This window comes from Triticum urartu, chromosome 6A (genome assembly GCF_056163025.1).
Source record: "Triticum urartu cultivar PI428250 chromosome 6A, HENAU_Tu73, whole genome shotgun sequence".
Taxonomy (NCBI): Eukaryota; Viridiplantae; Streptophyta; class Magnoliopsida; order Poales; family Poaceae; genus Triticum; species Triticum urartu.
The window spans coordinates 32,188,330-32,208,830 of record NC_141878.1 but is presented as its reverse complement, the minus strand read 5'-3'; the positions used below and the strand labels follow the sequence as shown (position 1 = coordinate 32,208,830).

Sequence of the window (20,501 nt, the reverse complement as noted above, 5' to 3'; positions counted from 1 at the left end):
GTTACGTGTGAACTTCAACACCATAGATTTGCATGAGGGTCGCTGGTGGCCATTATATTATGTCCACTTCACGATGTTTTCTCTGTTATATGCTCTGAGATTTGAGATAGCAGACCAGCAAGGACTTTCGGGCTATGAATTTAATGAATGAAAGGCCCTGGAGAGTGGAGCTGAGCGCAGTTTTTCACAATTACTACTTGGCTTGAGGGTCCAGGTACTACTATCCAAGGACAATGAATTTGTTGGGAATGAAAATAGAATATATATATATATATATATATGTATAGTGTTTTACTGTGGTTACTAAAAGTATTAATCATAAATGCAAGTCTAAGAATTCTTAGAAAAGTTGGGAATTCCGTTGCTAAAGAGATCCCACCATCCCATCTAGGGCCCAAATTAAAGATTGATCTGAAAGAAGTCCCAATATTCCAATATTTGGGACGGTGACGAGGACGGAGACGCCGTCCAGCGGATCGGATTGGCTGGAAGAACTCCCCGCGACGCGCCTCCTTCCTGCTCCCCCGCGGCTGCCTCTGGACGACGGACCAGGCTTGGCCTGGCGCAGGTCGCCAGAGCAGGTGAGTTTTTTGCTTGGTAGAACAGAGAGAGAGAGAGGAAGGAGAAGAGAAGCTGCGTCAGCGGGGATGAAGATCTGTAATCCATGGTTAGCTCACAAAGACCAACAGAACACCATGATGTACTATTTCCCCCTTTTCCAGTTAGCGCCATTAACGAGCTGAAATGCTGGAGAGTAAAAGGTGGAGACTGCACGAAGCCGGTAGACTGATGGTGCACGAACACATATGCCTTTCTTCGAGGGAACACAAGGAGGATTAAACTTCAGAAAGAAATTTGGTAACTGCATAACCAGAGAAGATGTAAGTTCGGCCAAGCAGACACGAAAACTAGAAAAGTTCGCTCGGGTTCGAACCGGGAGAGGCCAGCAGTGTACGTACTTGATAACTTCTCTGTTCTAGAGCAGATTTCCTGAACCCCCTTGCTTCTTCAGAAGCAGATGCATAGTAAGATAGCAGCAGCACAATACTGGATCGCACCTCCAAGCGTGGACCCCAACTCGCACAATATGCACAAGTTTCTAGGACTGAATTGAAGGAACTATTTCTGGGACTGAATTAAAGAAATTAACAAATCGATTATCTACAAGATACAAGCATTATCTGAACTCACATTTTGCATATACATATGCAATAACAGGTGCTAGATGTTTGGTCAACCCAAATTAACTGAAACCATACAAGTATCACAAAATAGACACTTAGATCTTCAGACTACCTGGACAAAATTTAGTCCCAAAACCCAACAAACACTTGGGTGGCAAATATGCTGCTTTATACTACTATAAAGCAGAGGCAGACAACTGACACGATCATTACCACAGGGAGGATACAGTTCGAGTTCGACAATTCGACAATGGTCAGGCTCAATCAAATAATCCAAGAGAGCTGAACCTTTGAAGTGGTAATCTAGCGAGCAGTCTATGTCATCTGTAAATCCGATACGGGGACATGAGTATAAAAACCATCCAACGGTTACATGCAGGACAAAACAGAGACCACCTCCTACATGGAGACCTCAGCTAGAGCAAGGACTTCGATTTTCTCTCCATTGCTCTTGCAGAATCGAACATCTTCCAGGCCAGAACAAAATCAGAATCAGCCTCATCACCGGCCATGTTATCATCATCCTTGCCATCACCGGTTTCATCCTCCTTACCTTTGCCATTTGAGTTTTGCCCGAGGAATTAATATTTACCATGGGGTAAAAGCACATTGAAAAGAACCATAAATTATTATAAAAAAGAAAAGCACCAACAACAAAACGCATCATATATACTCAGTCGATGGTATGCACCTATAATTCATACATGTGCATGACTAGTTCCAATACAATGTATACCCAGAATACATACATTTGCGTGACTTGTTCCAGTACAATACACTGGAATATCAATTGATACATTCATGATAAATCTCCAGATTATATCAAAATACATGTCTAGAGCAAATCAAGAACCACCAGTGCTGGTTCTAGTACAATACGAAAAACAGCATAACAATCTCAGTCGACGGAATGCACCTTGAATACATATCCTGACTAGTTCTAGTACGATACCTGAACATCGATATTGATACATTCATTATAAATCTCAAAAGCATTTATTGAATTACATGAGCACAAACCAAGAACCAGTGATGGTCATCTCATCTCAGCTTCTAGCCATTGATTTTACCTCTCAAGGAACTCCAGGTAACAGCCACTTGCACATAAACCCAATCATACAGGCTGTCACAGAGCGAGTACCACCAAACTCTCCATCTCCTCTTGAACAAGAAGGTACAGAAGACCACCCAGAGACCCATCACATATCCAGAGCCCATGGCTAGGAAAAATGAAACCAAGTCGTCGCTTGCATCTCCGTGGTTTTCTCCAGGAATTGGCTCGGGCTGTGACGAACAATTTACAGAGAGAGGAGGACCGCAGAGGCCGGGGTTGCCAATATAAATAGATGCTGGATCTTCGAGTGTTTGCAGTTGATATCCAGTTGGTATCTTTCCTCTCAGATTGTTGTAAGAAAGGTTCAGGCGACTCAATGACATGAGGGCCGATAAGCTTGATGGGATTTCACCAGAAAAACTGTTGCGTGATAGGTCGAGTGACTCCACTTGGATTAAGGCACCGACATTCTCAGGGATTTTTCCATTGAAGTTGTTCCATGATAAGTTCAGGTTCTTCAATTCTATAAGAGTGACTATTTGTTCAGGAACCTCTCCGGTAAGACTATTACAAGATAAATCAAGATTCACCATATATATGATTTCTCCTGTATATAATCGCTCTTGACCTTTCGTGAGTACAGTCAAATTCGCACTGTAGTCAATTAGTTCATTGTCATCATATAAAACCCAAGAAGTGAATGCATCCTGAAGATCATCAGTATTATCTCTTGTTTGTGTCATGCCTGTCCAGTTAACAATAGATCTCGGTATGGTCCCTGATATATTGTTGTAGGCAAGGTCCAAGTATTGAAGATTAACAAGCTTCGTAAACTCAAATGGAATGTCACCATAAAACATATTGGATCCTAGTCTTAAGAATGACAAAGATGATAGCTTCTCCCCCATCCATGCTGGTAAAGTCCCAGAGAACTGATTATGTCCGAGATCAAGAACGATGAGTCTCGGGCATTTCTGGAGAAGCGAAGGAAAACCACCCGAGAGGTTGTTGTCTCTTAGGCTTAGATTAGTGATACTCAGACCTGTCATGTTTGTGCCGGTCTCATTGACTAGGCAATCAGTAATTGACCCATTGAGATTATTTCTTGATAGATCTAACAACCGCAATGATTCCAACTTGCACAAAGAAGATGGAATGGCACCAGAGATAATGTTATCATATAGAACAAGTGTTCTAAGCCTTGGCGCTCCAAAGTCTAATGGTAGTGGCCCAACTACATTGTTCCGACTGAGATCCAGATAGGTTATATTGATGGGAAGCTTAGGTATTGAACCACCAAGCTGGTTAGAACTGAAATCCATTACTTCTGCTCTCATAAATTCCATTGTTGACAGGAGGATTCCTGTAATCTGATTATTTCTGATATTGAGATACACTACTGAGGAAGCTGCTCTCCAAAACCAATCAGGTACCATGTCACTAATGCTTGTGTTTGATACATCAAGACTCACTACATGTGTTTGCCATCGAAGCCACATCGGAAATTTAGGCCCTAGCTGGCAGGACCTAAGGTGAATTATTCTTAGACTGGGAAGAGGAATCCAAGTTGGACTCAGTGTGATGGCTATGGTGTTGTCTGACAAAAACAGTTCCTCTAACATATCTAGATGTGATAAATGGCCTTCATTAATGATCCCATGAAGTTTGTTGAAGGCAAGGATCAGTGTTGTTAGCTTTGTGAGCTCTCCTATCCACTGTGGCACATCACCAGTAAGTTTGTTATCTGCGAGATTCAGCCAGCTCAGGTTTCTCAAGGGCTCTACTAGTGTAGTTGGCATGCTTCCAGTCAGATTGCTGTTTTGCAGAGACAACTTCTGCAATTTATTCCGTGAACAACTGGGTAATCGATGGAATAATTCTGTTATACTCCCATTGATATTGTTCGCGGAAGAAGATAATATTTCCAAATTACATAGGTTCTTCATATTGGAAGGTATCATCCCCACAATGTTATTACCTGATAAATCAAGTTCTACCATGGAGGTCATATTACCTATCTCATCTGGAACTGGGCCATAGAAACCACTGGACGAGATATCTAAATTCTTGAGGCTAGTTAAATTCCAAAACCAGTTGGGCGTGCTATCTGGAATTGCAGAAATGATTTGGTTTTTAACAGAACATCGTGTATTCACTTTTTGCAGGTTATATTCTGAGCCACGACAGTGATCCGTTCGTGGTCGCTACTCACTCTGATGGAGGCCAGGGAGCATTTGGTTACTGGATCTATCCGCTGGGAGATGGTAGCTCGGGATATCTTCAACCGGTTTGGATGACGGTTATGTAATAGGATAGGCAATTAGTTTACCCATCTCTCTTCAGCCAGCCGGTTGTGGCGTCTTCTATTGGTTAGTTTGTGTTTCTTGCCCATTTTGGCTCTGTGTGAGCTTTCTTTTTAGTTTTTCCAGTTGGAGACTTTGAAACCTTGTTGGAACCTTTATATTTGGTTATTAAGATTGCCGTATGCATCACTCTGATGCAGAGGCCGGGGAGACCCCCTTTTCGAAAAAAAAGTTGGGCGTGCTATGCTTATGGAAGTCATTGTATGAAGGGTTAATTATCCTTTTGCCCTCAATGGTGTCCATGTGCTCAGTTTTGCCCTCAGATGCGAATTGTGCTCAGTTTTGCCCCTAGTCCGTGCGCACCGACTCGTTCCGTGAACTCTGTCGTCTCCGTCAGGTCAACCTTTTGACTCGGCCCTTACAGGTGGGACCAGGCGACAGAAACGGCCAATTTTATTCAGACCGTTGCACGCGTGGCTTGTGGGACCCAGCAAAGAGCCGTTGAGCAGAGAGCCGTTGGCGGGTGTGCTATATAAGCGGGCGACAGCGGCGGTGACCACGGCGACAGAGAGCACGGCAGTGACCACGGCGAGAGAGAGAGAGAGAGCACGGCGGCGGGAAGCTAGCTGTGGAGGGCTCCGAGCTCCATGTCTTCCTCAAGCTCTCGCGCCACCTCGCGGATGCAGAGCCGGGCGCGTGTGGACATTCCTGTCTTCGTCTGTCCGCGGTGCCGGGCGGGCGTTGATCGGAGGGTTTCTCAGACACCGAGGAACCAGAATCGTCCGTTCTACGTGTGCAGCGAGAATGGGGTAAGAATCAGGGCAATTGCACCATTTTCGTGGTCGGGATCTTTGAGCAATGGGTTGATCTGTTTGGTGTTCATGCAGGTGACATGCTTCTTTCGTTGGGTCGATGCTCTGGCCAAGACTCTGATGAATGAACTGCAAGAAGAGTATGAAGAATGGTTGCGCATGCTGCCACGAACGGCAGTGGCCGCACCACGAGCTCCGAAAGAAGGGATGGAGGGCGAAGCACGCACTGACAGAGAGCTAGCTGTTGAGCTTAGGATGTTGAAGAAGAAGGTTAGGAAGCTTGAAGATCAAGCACTACCAATACCCATTTGCAAATACTTTTGGGCATTTGTAGGTATGGTAATCGCACTGGTTGTAATGTTGAAAATATATGGAAAGGCATGAATTATGGAGGAATTTGTAATCTTGAAATTGTTTGAAAATCCACCTAGTTTAAATGTTGGTTAAAGTTGTTTAAAGGTTGTTTAAATGTTGAAACAAAAAGAGAAGAAGTGGCCAACATTTAAATATGTTGGAAAAAAGAGAAGAAATTAGGAATTCAGAAACTTTTGATCAATGAAATGCAGCTCTCTGCTCTGCCTTTCTGTCCAAAAAAAAGGTTGCTCTTGGGCCAAATTCAGAGCGTAGAGCCAAGTGCAGGCTAGACTAATGGGCCAACTGCATCCAATTAGGCCCATTCGGGGGTTCTCTTGCGTATTTTTCTGTTTTCTATTCTGATTTAATTTAGGTAGTAAATCATAATGCTGAAACTTTTTGTGGAAGCTAATTGAATTATTCCGGAGCCAAACAATTAAGGTTAGAAATTTTTTGGAGCTGTTAATTAATCCAATTCAAATACACCATGATTTAAATCAAAAACCAAAATGTCATGGAAAATGTGCCTCAGCTCTGGTAGAGGTTTACGCCAGGTGCCAAAATAAATGAACAATTTTTAAGGGCATTACATTGAGAAAAACATAATTTGTCTAAAAAATGAAGGGTGGAAAATGCACAAAAAATTGGTGCAGCTGGGGACTCGAACCCAGGACCGCGTGGGTTTGTGGTGTTTAGGGCTGCGCTGGTAACCGCTAGGACAAATGGCAAGACTTTGACATGGATAGGGAAGGAAGGTATACATAGTGAGATTTTGAATTTTTTTTAAAAAAAATAGTGAGACCGTGAATGTTTGGACACGCGTGAGAGTGTTTTTCCATTGTTTTGCACTTAAATTTTGGAGGGTTGGAAGGTTGAAAATGTATGTTGCACTACCACATGATTTTGGTCAGAGTGGCACTTGGTCTAGGGATAGAGTGGCACTTGGTTTAGGATTTAAAGGGAATAAATTTGCATGTTAGCTCATGACTTTTTGTTTGAATGAAACAGAAGGCTTCTCACCCCCTCCGATTTTCATCAATGAAAACCACAAGTTCTCGAACTTCATGACTTGTTTAGGGAAGAAATGATATGTTTGGGCACGAACATTTTTTAACACACATAATAAACCCTAATAACTTAGATAAGATGGAACACACCGTACCATTGCAATAACTTAGATAAGTTCACAGTTCACAGACACATGACGAAACATGACACGACACGACACGACATAGAAAAGCAACAAAATAAAAAACGAAACATGACGAGCCTGACTCCGGGCTTGAACATCTTCATCTTGACCTTCTTCTTCCACCTTGGCCGCGCGCGCCCCTTGAACACCGTCTTCATATTCACACCTCCTCCTCCTCGTCGTAGGGAAGAGAGTGCATCTGGCCTGGAGCAGGGAAGATGCGTTCGTAGTTGGTGTAGATGTTGTAGACGGTGAAGAAGATGGCCTCGCAGCCGCACCAAAAGACTTGGCCGAGGAGCTCGCACGCGTCAAACGGGTTGGTGAAGGTGACCGTGAGCAGTAGGAGGATGCCGCCGCGGTCATGAACCTCGTTGAGGGTGAACATCCTCGGCGAGCCCCGTGGGAGGTGGGCATAGCCGGCTCTGAGGAAGGCGCGAGTGAGTTTGACGGAACCCCTCCACCTTGAAATAGCCCACACACGGAGCTCCCTCTCCACGAGCACGCCCGGTGGGTAGCGCAGCTCCGGCACGACAGGCGGACGGTTGAAGGTCGGCCCGTTGAATTGCATTTTCACTTGGTCTCGATTGGGGAGGGCTCGGTCGCTTGGGTGTTTGAAGTTGGAGAGGATCGGATCTGGCTTGTGGGTGGGAGAGGAAGAGAGGCACCCCATTTATAGGCCTGTGCGTGGGAGAGGAAGAGAGAAAGGATGAGAACGGTGCGTGTGTGAATTCGGACGCGTGTGTGTATCCGTTACGTTTTGCACACTTAATTTTTTGCACAAAACGATGCATGGGACGCGTGCGTGCATCTGAATCACTGCATAGCTCTTTGACCGGGTGGTGCATGTGAATCGCTGCCCTGAACCACTGCATTGAACCACCTAGCTCGCCTCGCTAGCCTAGCTCACCTAGCGCGCCTCGCTCGCCTCGCTCGCATGCATGCACGTCGCCGCCTCCCGTGCATGCAAACCCACGTCGCCGCCTCCATGCATGCAAGGCCTGGAAAGGCTGAGACGGGCTATTTACTGTGGTCTCAGGCCCAGAGCACGAGACGGCCCAACGGTCCATCCAGCGCGCCCGGTATTTGTTAAAAAAACAATGGGTCTCCCAGCCAATCAGATTGCATCTCGCGGATCGCCCCCCTCCTCCCCGCAGATTCCTTCTAGAAGGGTTAGATCGACGGCCCTTGATCGCTGCTAGGGTTAGATGAACGGTCCTTGTTCAGCGCTAGGGTTAGCGGGGTTTGGAGCAGTCAAAGCTATGTTTGACCAGATTTCAAATGAGCATAATAAATTAAATAAAAATCAGAAAAATAAAAAACCTGCGCACATAGTCTTCTTATGTCATATACTAACGATTTAAGTTGATAAACAAGCTTTACATACATTTAAATGATAAGTTCATGTGTATTGTATGATATCTCGAGTATCTCAAACTCTCTTGTATGAAGTGAAGAGAAGTGTTTTGGGGAAATGAACATGAAAATTTCAAAAAACTAACCACAGCTTCATTTTGGAGTGACTAAGAAGGATCCAGGCTTAGTTTTTCATTTTGATGTTTTACACTTGTTTAAATCTTGGTCAAAGTTAAGTTTGACCAGAATTCAAATGAGCAAAACAAATTTAAAAAAAATAAAAAAATGGAAAAACCAGCGCACATAGTCTGTACATATAGAATATATGTGTAGGAAAGTTATTTGGCTGATTTAGACAAGGTCAAATTTTTTTTTGCTTAGAAATGAGGCTGTTTACCCTACCTTTGGACCCCTCTTTTTAGCACATTTTTCATGAAAATTTCAAAAAGCTCACCACAACTTCATTTTGGATTGACTAAGAAGTATCCAGACTGAGTTTTTCATTTTGATGTTTTAGACTTGTTTAAATCTTGGTCAAAGTTAGGTTTGACCAGAATTTAAATGAGCAAAACAAAATTCAAAAAAATCAAAAAAGGAAAAACCATGTGCTCATTCAAACATCATGTCAAACATACTTCTAACATAGGTCCAACATCATCCAACAGAAATACAACATGTCAAGTGATAAATGTTTCATAATACAACATCATCCCTTATTCATAATGTTTCATAATTATTCATAGATAGCGTTGGGGCTTCTGTCTGTTCCTTGAGCTTCTTGCCATCACTTTGCTCCTCGTGCACCTTGCTCTCATTGTTTCTTCTCTTCTTCTCTTGGTTGTCGGTATGTTGCGCGTCTTCTTCAAACCTATCATAGAGCTGTGCAAAACATAAACGGTAATGAGATCATGTCAAGTGATAGATGTACAGTAGTATTTGACCCTTGCAAGATTTACATACCTAGCAGAACTCACAACAACAGAAGGTTGGTCACCATTTGGAGCCTCACTTGGATCACCATGATCACCATTTAGAGCCTCACTTGGATCACCATTTGGAGCCTCACTTGAATCATTATTTGGAGGATATTTTGGATCATCGTCAAAATCATGCGGTTGTTGACCATCATCATTTGGATCCTTGTCAAAATCCTCATCTGATGCAACCGGCTGTTGACCATCATTTTCATCATCTATTGAGGCAACCGACTGCTGACCAACATTTTCATCGAAGCCTTCATCGAAACTCTCTCCGAACGCTGGATCTACTGTGTTATCACAATACTTAGCAAAATGACCAGACCCACCACACCTTGTGCACTTACGCTTCCTCGCTCCAAGTCCAGCTCCTTCGCTGCGAGGTCTGATTCGACTATTCCTTGGTCTACCTGCTGTTCTCTTCAGAATTGGAGTGCAAAGCTTGAATCCAGGGTCCACCATGTCCCATTGTTGTTTTCCCTCCATAGCAGGCAAGGCATAAGCATATGTGGCTTTGAACCTTGCAACAGAGTAGTAATCATGCACATACTGCTGTATGTTCCCTGCTGGACCTGGGAGAGAAGTGATGAAAAACAAGGCATGAATGCATGGCAACCCAATTATCTGCCATTGCCTACAACTGCAAGTTCTAGCTTCTAAATCCACTGGATATCTCCATTCCCTCTTCTCTTTATCCAAATATGGTATCTCCGTTGTGGTACCCGAGCAAAGAGTCATGTTCATTTCCAAGCCTGTTGTCTTCTGCTTCAGTTCATTCATCACGGCAGGGATGATAATGTGGCCCATGAATTTTGCCTCGGCTATTCCTGCACGATAATGAAATTTCTGCATGTATTCTATCCTTATCATGTCAAGCAAATCCACCACATAATGACCCTTTAGTTTCCGGATCGTTGAGTTGAAAGACTCTGCTAGATTATTGTGCACATAGTCAACTTTGCTCACTTCACTGAATTGGCTTCTGGCCCATAACTTGGAGTGGTGTGTTTCCAAGTATTCTTTCACTTTGGGATTCATGTATAACTGCCTCAAGTGGTAGTTGTGCTTCTTCACACTGCATGTCAAAGATGCTGGCCATAAATTGTCGGTATACACCTTTCCTTTGAATTTCTTCATGAAATTTGCAGCAAGGTGACGCATGCATTCCCTATGCTCTACTCCAGGGAACACATTATCCACGACCACTTCTAAACCTTTGCAGGCATCTGTATGAATGACCAACCCATTGGGATGTGCAATAGCCCGGGGGAGATTATGCAAAAACCAAGTCCAGCTCTCCTCAGACTCTGTCTCTAGCACACCATAGGCAACTGGAAATACAAAACTATGTGCATCAACTGCACAAGCTGCTACTAACTGTCCTTTAAACCTCCCTGTGAGAAAAGTGGCATCAATAGCCAAATAAGGCCTGCAGCCTGCCAAAAAACCCCGGCGACAAGCCTCAAAGCAGACAAAAACCCTCCTAAAGCATTCCTTGGTCTTTGTCACTCCCCTGAATGTGTACTCCACGGTGTGGTGATCAATATCTACAATACTACCTGGGCTTGTCCTCTCCACTTCACCTTTGAATGAATACAACAATTGAAAACTTTCCTGCCAGTTACCATAAATAGAATCCATAGCATGTTGTTTACCATTGAACAACCCCATGTATGGTAAATCTATCTTGAACTTATCTTTGATGTTCTTCTGCAATTCCTTTGGACCCACTTGCTGGTTTTCTTTCACCGACTTCTTTACTTCTTCTGCCACCCATCTTGACTTGGCTCTACTGATTGTATCCTTCCTAAGGGTTGATTCCTGGCATGTGTGCTTAAAAGGGTTCACTTTGACCTGAACATTAGTGCTATTCCGCATTTTAGATGCAAGCAGCCTCCATGGACAACCTTCAGTCGGACAGTGCACTCTGTAACGTACTTGATCACTCTTGTCAACTTTGAAAGTACGTTCTACCTTGATGCAGTATGTCACAAGTGCATTTCTACACTCATTCATGGATGCAAAAACTGTACCTTCTTCCATATGAGGGTTCAAAGGGTCCCATTCAACAGCTACAAGGTCTTCGTCCTCACCCATCGCGTCATCATCCACACGGACTGCATTGTGAGCCTCATCTTGATTTTCAGTCCGAGGTGCCCGTCGTAAATTCCGAATAACATCAGAATATAGCTTCTCTTCATCAACCCCAGAATTGTAGCCATTAGGCTCCACTTCAAGGGGGACCCTACTGCTGTTTCCCACACTTGTCGAGCCACCACGTCGCCGTGCACCAACTGAACTGTTCTGGCTAGAGATGCCATTACGACGACTTGGTTCTCCCCGAGATGTTGCACCCGCCATCCTAGGTCCAAATGCCTGCTCAAGCACATCAACTTGCAGCCTCACATGAAAATTATCTTTCTCTTTATGCCTAACAAACATGGTAGCTAGCTCTTCATCATTACTAACTGTCACCCAATTCTTTTCCCCATCATAGTATTTGTATACCACTTCATCAAGCAAACCCCAAGGATATTGGCTACAAATTACCTCCCCAAATTGTCTGAAACTCCAATTACTAGCCATTGGCAACCGATAATCAAAACCTCCTTGGTATTTCTTCTTATCCTTTGCATCGAACATGTACGGTCCCTTCTAATGTGCACCATGAAAGCAAACCGCAACTCCATCCTAACCGGCGAAAAACAGAGACGCAATCAGCACACTAATTGGGCAAACCTACTCGAATCGAGTGTTCAAATGCACAACTAAGCTCAATCTAAACAAGAGGCGATACTTACCCCTCGGGAACCCAGTCGTGGACGCGGCGGATCTCCGGCCCGATGCCTGCCTCGCCAAATACTCCGGGGTCGCCGCTGCTCACCATTTCGCCCTAGGGTTCTTCCTCCTAGTTTAAATAGCTCCAGCAGCCCCCCACCTTTGAGCGCTCCGGCCGGGCACACGGAAGGAGGCCGCGCCGCGGATCGAGCAGGTGGCGGGCGCCCCACCCGTGGTGTCGCAGGAAGGTGGTGGGCGTCGCAGGTAGCCGTGGAGCATAGGCGCAGGGAGGTAGCGGCAGAGCAGGCCATGCAGCTGGTGGCGGGGAAGGTGCTGGCCACGGCGCAGGTGGCGGCGGCGGCGCAGGACAGCCGACCGGGCGGATGGGTTGCCAATGATTTGGGGATTTAGTTGCACGGGCCTACATGTCAGCTCCGGACCCACGTCCACGCGGTCCCACGTGTAAGCTCCGGACCCACAACCACTAACACCGGCGGACGGAATGGACTCAAATATGGCCGTTTGGCCTCGTCATAGTTGCTGTGCTCGGACTAGGGGCAAAACTGAGGACAATTCGCATCTGAGGGCAAAACTGAGCACATGGACACCTCTGAGGGCAAAAGGATAATTAACCCTTGTATGAAAGGTCGAGTGTTTCAAGAGATGTCAGGTTTGAGAGCTCAAGAGAATCAGGGTTATTTCTAAGCTGACAAAAGGAAAGACGAAGAAATTTCATAGTTACAAGCATGTTATCGCCGGAAGCCACTGAACAATTGCACTGAGGTCCACAGAGGTCATAGCCAGGTGCTCAAGGGAAGTTAACCGTGACAACCACGTGATATCTGTGGAGTATGTGCCCATTGAGAGGAACCCAAGATTTGAGTATTGTAAGTTGGAGAGATTACCCAGCTGCGGTGGTATCCTTCGAATCAACCCTGACCATTTTTTTTCGAAAAGGGGGGACTCCTCGGCCTCTGCATCAGAGCAATGCATATGGCCACAATTATAAATAAATAAAGTAGTTCAACAAGGTCTTGCAATCTGCTGCAAAAAAGTAGGCTGGCTCACAAAGAGCTAGAAAAACAAAAAAGGCCCAAAAGGCACAACCGGCTGGCATAAGATAGATAGATAGGTAAACTAATTGCCTATCCTATTACATGACCGCCATCCAAACCGGTTGAAGATATCCCGCGCTACCATCGTCTCCCACCGGACAGATCCAGTAACTAAACGCTCCCTGGCCTCCGTCGGAGTGAGTAAGGACCACATATGGATTAGCGCAGTAGTCCAGAATAAAACCTGCAAAAAATGAATAGTTGTTGTTCTGTTAAAAGCCAAATCATTTCTGCAGTTCCAAATTGCCCATAACAACGCACATGCTCCTACTCGAATTTGTCTAGCTGTTTCGGCCTCTATACCAACAAGCCACGTTCCAAATAACGACCTGACCGAATTTGGAGGAGTAATGTTAAAGGCAATTTGCACCGAGCGCCACAACACTGTCGCCAACGGGCAATCAAAGAAAAGATGCTGGATAGTTTCATCCCGACCACAGAAACTACACCTAGTAGAACCTATCCAGTTGCGCTTAATCAAATTATCTCTTGTTAGAACGACTTATTTATGTACAAACCACATAAACACTTTGATTTTCAGAGGAACTTTAACTTTCCAAACATGTTTTGAACTAGGAATAACACTAGAGTTGATGACATCAATGTACATCGACTTGACTGTGAATTCCCCAGATCTAGTAAGCTTCCAACACAACTGATCGGGCTGATGAGTAAGCTGAACCTCCATCAGTCTACTCACCAGATGAATCCAAGCCTCCCACCGGTCCCCAGCAAGCACCCTCCTAAAGTGAATATTAAGGGGAGCGGATTGCAAACTCATTGCAACCAGAGCATCACGTCGCTGCACAATACGATATAGCGACGGATACTGAAGAGCCAGCGGCATATCACCGAGCCAAGTATCCTCCCAGAATCGAGTGTTATTGCCATCACCGACAATAAACTTTGTTCTATTAAAGAAAGTAGCTTTGACCCTCATTAGCCCCTTCCAGAAAGGCGAATCAGTTGGTCTAACTGTCACCTGCGACAAGGTCTTAGAGTACAGATACTTGTTACGAAGAATCTGCGCCCAAGTTGCCTCAGTCTCGGCAGATAACTTATATAGCCACTTACTGAGAAGGCATCTATTCTTGACTTCAAGTTTCTCAACCCCAAGACCCCCTTGGTCTTTTGGTCGGCAGATGACATCCCATTTGGCTAAACGATACTTTCTCTTAAGTTCATCACTCTGCCAGAAGAAACGTGACCGATAGAAGTCCAGCCTTTTCCTAACTCCAACTGGTACTTCAAAAAAGGATAAAAGAAACACAGGCATACTCGTGAGCACCAAATTAATGAGAATCAATCGGCCTCCATACAACATGAGTTTGCCCTTCCAGCAGCTCAGTTTCTTCTCAAACCGATCCTCGATACACTTCCATTCGCTGTTAGTCAACTTACGATGGTGAATGGGGATACCTAGATAAGTGAACGGTAGATCCCCCAATTCGCAACCAAACAGTTGCTTGTATGCATCTTGTTCCTCTTTGGCTCTACCAAAATAGAACAACTCGCTTTTATCGAAGTTAATCTTCAGACCGGTCATTTGCTCGAAAAGGCACAGTACCAGCTTCATATTTCTCGCCTTAGCCAAGTCGTGCTCCATAAAGATGATTGTATCATCGGCGTACTGTAGGATGGACACACCACCATCAACTAGATGAGGCACCAAGCCACCTACTTGTCCGGCCTCCTTTGCCCGACCTATCAAGATTGCCAACATATCAACGACAATGTTGAATAGAATAGGAGACATTGGATAACCTTGTCTGAGGCCCTTGTGTGTCTGGAAATAATGACCTATATCGTCAATCACTTTAATTCCAACACTCCCTTTTTGCGTGAAGGATTCTACTTGGCGTCGCCAAGCTTCATCAAAACCCTTCATGTGTAATGCCTGTTGAAGGAAAGTCCATTTGACTTTATCATACGCTTTCTCGAAATCCACCTTAAAAACCACTCCATCCAGTTTTTTCGTGTGAATCTCATGGAGTGTTTCATGCAGTACCACCACCCCTTCAAGAATGTTCCTGTCCGGCATGAAAGCAGTTTGAGTAGGCTGCACCACAGTATGCGCAATCTGTGTGAGCCTATTCGTCCCAACCTTGGTAAATTTTTTGAAACTAACATTAAGAAGACAGATTGGCTGCAATTGGTCAATCCGCACTGCCTCTGTCTTCTTGGGAAGAAGTGTTATCGTTCCAAAATTCAGCTGAAAAAGGTGAAGCTGGCCAGAGAATAGATCATTGAACAAAGGCAATAGATCTCCTTTAATAATGTGCCAACACTTCTTGTAGAACTCTGCCGGGAAACCATCCGGGCCAGGAGCCTTATTATTCTTCATCTGGGAAATCGTGTCATACACCTCTTTCTCAGAAAAAGGAGCAACTAAAATATCATTCTCAACAGCCGTCAGTTGAGGCACATCCTCAATCCTAGACTCATCCAACGACACATAGTTATCCTCTGGAGGCCGAAACAACTACTTGTAATACTCAGTAACATAAAGCTTTAAGTTTTCCTGACCAAGAATCGTTCCCTCATCTTGTTCAAGCTGAAAGATCCTCTTCTTTCTATACTTACCATTGGTGATCATGTGAAAAAATTGTGTGTTCGCATCCCACTGGCCGACCCTTCAGACCTTAGCCCGAAGCGCCGACTTTAATTCTTCCTCACGAAGGAGATCTTTCAGCCTCATTTCTGAGTCGATCTTGGCATGAAGCTCCGAGGCTGGCAGGATCATGGTCTCGGCTTTTACATCAAGGGACTGAATAAGCGTAAGGAGATGTTCCTTCTCAATCTTATAGACCCCACTAAGATGCTTAGCCCACCCACGTAGGAAACTTCTCAAGTGCCTAATTTTATTCTGCTAGCGCTCAAGTGTAGTTCTACCTCCTGCATCCTTAGCCCATTCTCTGGCTACGAGATCTAAGAAACCTTCTCTCTCAAACCACGCAAGCTCGAAAGAGAAAACATTCTTATTTCCCACATGGGTGGCCTCCCCAGAGTCAAGGAATAACGGTGTTGTAAGTGCATCTAGTGCCCCTTAGTGATTTTGGTGTATTGAAGACTTATAAGTTAAGGGACTAATGCATTTGTGAGTGTACACAGGTCTATAAGTCTATGAGGAGTTTGATATTTACAGGAAAAGTTGACCCCTAAAAATAAATATCTTCGACTGAAGATTTTGATATTTCTGAAGACTTTCATGAAGACTTTGAAAGTGAAGAAATTGGTGTGTCCGTGAAGACTTGATATTCATGCGAGGAATATGAAGCTTGAAGGCTTTTGTTTTCATAGTTTTGTTTTTCTCTTTCTTGAGTCATAGGATACACCGTACTGTTAAAGGGGGTCGAGGAAATACTAAGGAAAAATTTCCATGTGATGCTCAACTCAAAATCCTACACCTACCAATCCCTTCGAGTGAAGCCATTGGAAATCTCATACAGTTCAGTCAATTTCTTCAGTGACAGAGACGAAGTTCTTCTGGTCTATGAGGAATTTGTCCTGACTGAGGAGTTAGGAATTCGCCAGTGCGGATTGCCTACACAGTGAGGAACATGATAGCCCTGAGGATTTTGCTACTCAAAATTCCGACCGTTGCTGTGCTATGTGCCAGCTGTCCCAAAATATCTATCCACCTAACTGTCATATCATTGAAGGGCATTTATGTCTTATCATGTCGGGCTGCTCCCTAGGCTATAAATAGCCGCCCCCTACAACCACTAGCTGGTTGGCTGCTCCGAGAGAAATTGACACTTGTCATTTGAGAGCAACCCATCCTCTGAGGACTTTGAGCGAAAATCATCAAGTGAGGAAAAACCAAAAACCCAAAACCCAAACACCTACAAAAACCAAGTGATTGATCCTGCGTGGATCCGACGCTTTTTTACCTTTGAAGACTGTGCTTCTTCCAGACGGTTAGGCGTCATGGTCTAGAGCATCCAAGAGGAATTGTGGATCGCCGAGTGACCAAGTTTGTGAAGGTTTGGAAGTCGCCTGAAGACTTACCACGAGTGATTGGACGAGGTATGTGTGACCTTAGTTCAAGGAGAATACGGTGAGGACTGGGTGTCCTGAGCTGCGTGTTCAGGACTGGGTGTCCGGGACTGTGTGTCCTCGAGTTTAAATACTCAGCCACTCCAACCAGACGTACAACTGAGACAACAGTTGGAACTGGTCTACCAAATCATTGTCTTCACCAAGCTTACTGGTTCAATTCCCTCAACTCTTTCATTTCCTCATAACTGTGTTGTGTGTTTGTTCATATCTGTGTTTGAAGACTTTGACTGAAGACTTCCTCAATTTCCTCAGTTCAATTTCTTCAGTCTGTTTGTCTTGATCCTGTGTTATCCTGTGATTACGCTTCCTGTAGTCTGTGCCTGTCTTCATTTCATCATGATGACTATGCTTGTATTCTGTTATGTTTACTTTTGAGTACTTATTCCGCTGCTAGTAGTTCTTCACTAAGGAATTTCCTCACCGGCAAATTCCTCAGTTAAGAATTTCATAAAAATCGCCTATTCACCCCCCTCTAGTCGATGTAACACACTTTCAATTGGTATCAGAGCAAGGTACTCCCTTGTTCTGTGTGATTTTGGTTTAACCACCTGGAGTTTTAGTTATGTCGACTGCAGGTATGATCAAGGTCTCTGCTGGGTGTCCTACCTTCGATGGGACGGACTACCCCTACTGGAAGAATAAGATGCAAATGCATCTTGAAGCAATTGATAATGATCTCTGGTATGTTGTGGAAAATGGTGTTCCCTCAGTCACACCTTCTCTGAATGCTGCTGATGTGAAGAGATTCAAGCAACTCGACTCTCAAGCGAAGAATATCATATGTGGCCATCTGAGCAAAGGACAGTATGGCAGAGTGAGTGCTTTGGAGACAGCGAAGCTTATCTGGGACAGGTTGTCCAAAGTGAATGAAGGGGTCCCAACTCAGCGTGACTCTCGAGTTGATGTTCTTCACAATCTCTTCAACCACTTCAAAAGACTCGACAATGAAAATTTTCAACAAACCTTTGATCACCTCACTGACATCTCAAATGAGCTTCAAGCACTTGGTGCCACTGACATCACCGACCATGAGGTGGTGAAGAAATTATCGAGATCGCTTGATTCCTCATTTGACACTCTGGCATTGATGATACGAGAACGTGCTGATTACAAGTCACTTGATCCCGCTGATATTCTCGAGAGGCTAAATAATCATGAGTTCCAACTTGCTGAAAAGAGAGATCTCTATGGTTCAAGCTATGGCAGATCACGTGCACTAAAGGCCAAGGCAGTATCTGAGTCCGAAGATGAAGACTCTGATAGCAGCCTTGGTGATCCTGAAGAACTAAGCCATGATCTGGCTCTGCTCGTGAAGAAGTTCCAAAAGTTCTCAAGGCGTGGTCGCCTTGGAAGACCCTCAAGGAGCAATGATTCCTCATCAAGTGACTACAAGAGGAGGCTCTGCCACAAATGCAAGAAGCCTGGACATTACATTCAAGACTGTCCTCAATGGGAAAAGGAATCAAAGAAGAAGAAATATAAGGATTATAGTTCTGATGATGCGAAGAAAAAGAAGAAATCCTCAAAATCCTCATCATCAAAATCCTCAAAGCCTTCATATCACAAGAAGAGCAGCTCCAAGAAGGCCAAGGCATTCATTGGCAAGGAAATGGACTCTGAGGCTGAATCTGAAGAAAATGAGGAAGAGGAGTCATCTGAGGAGTCCGAATCCGGAGTGGCGAGCCTAGCTCTCGCTACTGCATTCGTCAGCAAGTCTATCTTCAACACTGAAGAAAATAACCTCACCAACAAAGCTGATGAAGGGGATGATGACTACGCTCCCACCTACTGCTTCATGGCAAAGGGTGCCAAGGTACTCAAATATACCTCATCTGAATCAAGTGAGAATGAATCTGATGAAAATCTTAAGCCCGGCTATTCTAAACTTGCTAAGATTGCTGTAGAACAACAAAGGGCTTTAGAAAAGGTTCAAAACATGCTAGACAAAAGTGATGATATGTTCGGTGAAAAAATGGATCGCACTAAAGCCCTGACTGAAAATCTTTAGAGATTTCAGACTAGGTTTGACAATCTTCAAAGTCATCATAACACTCTCTTATCCGAGCATGAGAAGCTTTCTTATGAATTTCTTCAAAGAAAGCAAGACCTTGAGAACCTAAGAGTGAGTTATGAAGATCTTCGGAAGGAGCGTGATTCATTACTTGCTCAACAAATCAGCGCTTCTCAGGAAGAATTTGTTCCTCCATGCTTGAAGTGCATTGAATGTGAATCTGCTAATTCTTCACCTGAATGTTCAAATGCTACTAATGTTTCAAATTATTCACATGCCTCTGCTATCACTAATTCCTCATCTGAGGACATTGCTAGTATCACTGACGATGCAGGGCTGAAGGAATTGTACACGACAGGCATGTACAAAAGCCTCAAAGGGCATCAGGCTCTTTGTGATGTGCTTAAAAAGCAGATACTCAACAGGAACCCTAGGAAAGAGGGTATCGCCTTTGAGAGGAAACTCAATGCTGATGGTACATATTGGAAGCTTGAGCAGTACCCCAAAACTACATGGGTTGCTGCAAAGGAACCTCCAGTTGATCCATCTAACTTATCTGGATTTGCATGTGAATCTCCTCATTCTGATGATGAGTCAATTGACTCCAACTATAAACTTTTCAAAAATCAGAATGGTGAAGTATTTGCTAGATATGTTGGCACTAACTGCAGGAACGGCTCCCCTATGAAGAAAATCTGGGTTCCCAAAAGATGCCTTGAAAATCTTCAGGTGAATGTCATCATGACGCCACCTGTGAAGAAAAGGAACCACAGATCAAATTCTTCATATGGACCAAATTCTTCATATGGATTCAAGTCCTCATACGGACCAAATTCCTCATATGGATCAAAGTCCTCATATGAACATCATCATGCTAACCCGTCTGTTTCACAGGGAAGATCTAAGGATTATGGATATGTGCATTATTCTTCAAATCATTATGTCCATAAGTCCTCGAAGAATTTCTCTGCATACTCTTATGCTTACTCTAACCCCGCTTATGTGAAACGAAATGGACTGGCTTCTATGCCATCCTTCTCATATGGAGCTCGCAGAATGATGAACTCTTTGCCACCCCTTCAGATGTGGGTGGTGAAGAAAAAGAACTAATCTCTTCTGCAGGGTCAGGTCTCCAGACGCACGTAATCGTCTGAAGAATTTGCTAGAGACCTAAGCATGCCTGATAGGACGCATGCTAATCATGAAGAAATGAACTTTCATTTCTCACGTCCTCATATTGCTTTATCAGTTCTTTTACTTGATGAAATTGATCTGATGAATTGATGTCATATTCTTCACTGATGAA

General features: G+C 44.2%; 2 pseudogenes; both read right to left on the bottom strand.

The window, feature by feature from the left end:
- Positions 1-1,833: 1,833 nt before the first annotated feature.
- Positions 1,834-20,501, bottom strand: part of LOC125516437 (receptor-like protein EIX1) — a 77,612-nt pseudogene continuing 58,944 nt past the window's right edge.
- LOC147963537 (uncharacterized) lies at positions 10,685-11,864 on the bottom strand (annotated as a pseudogene).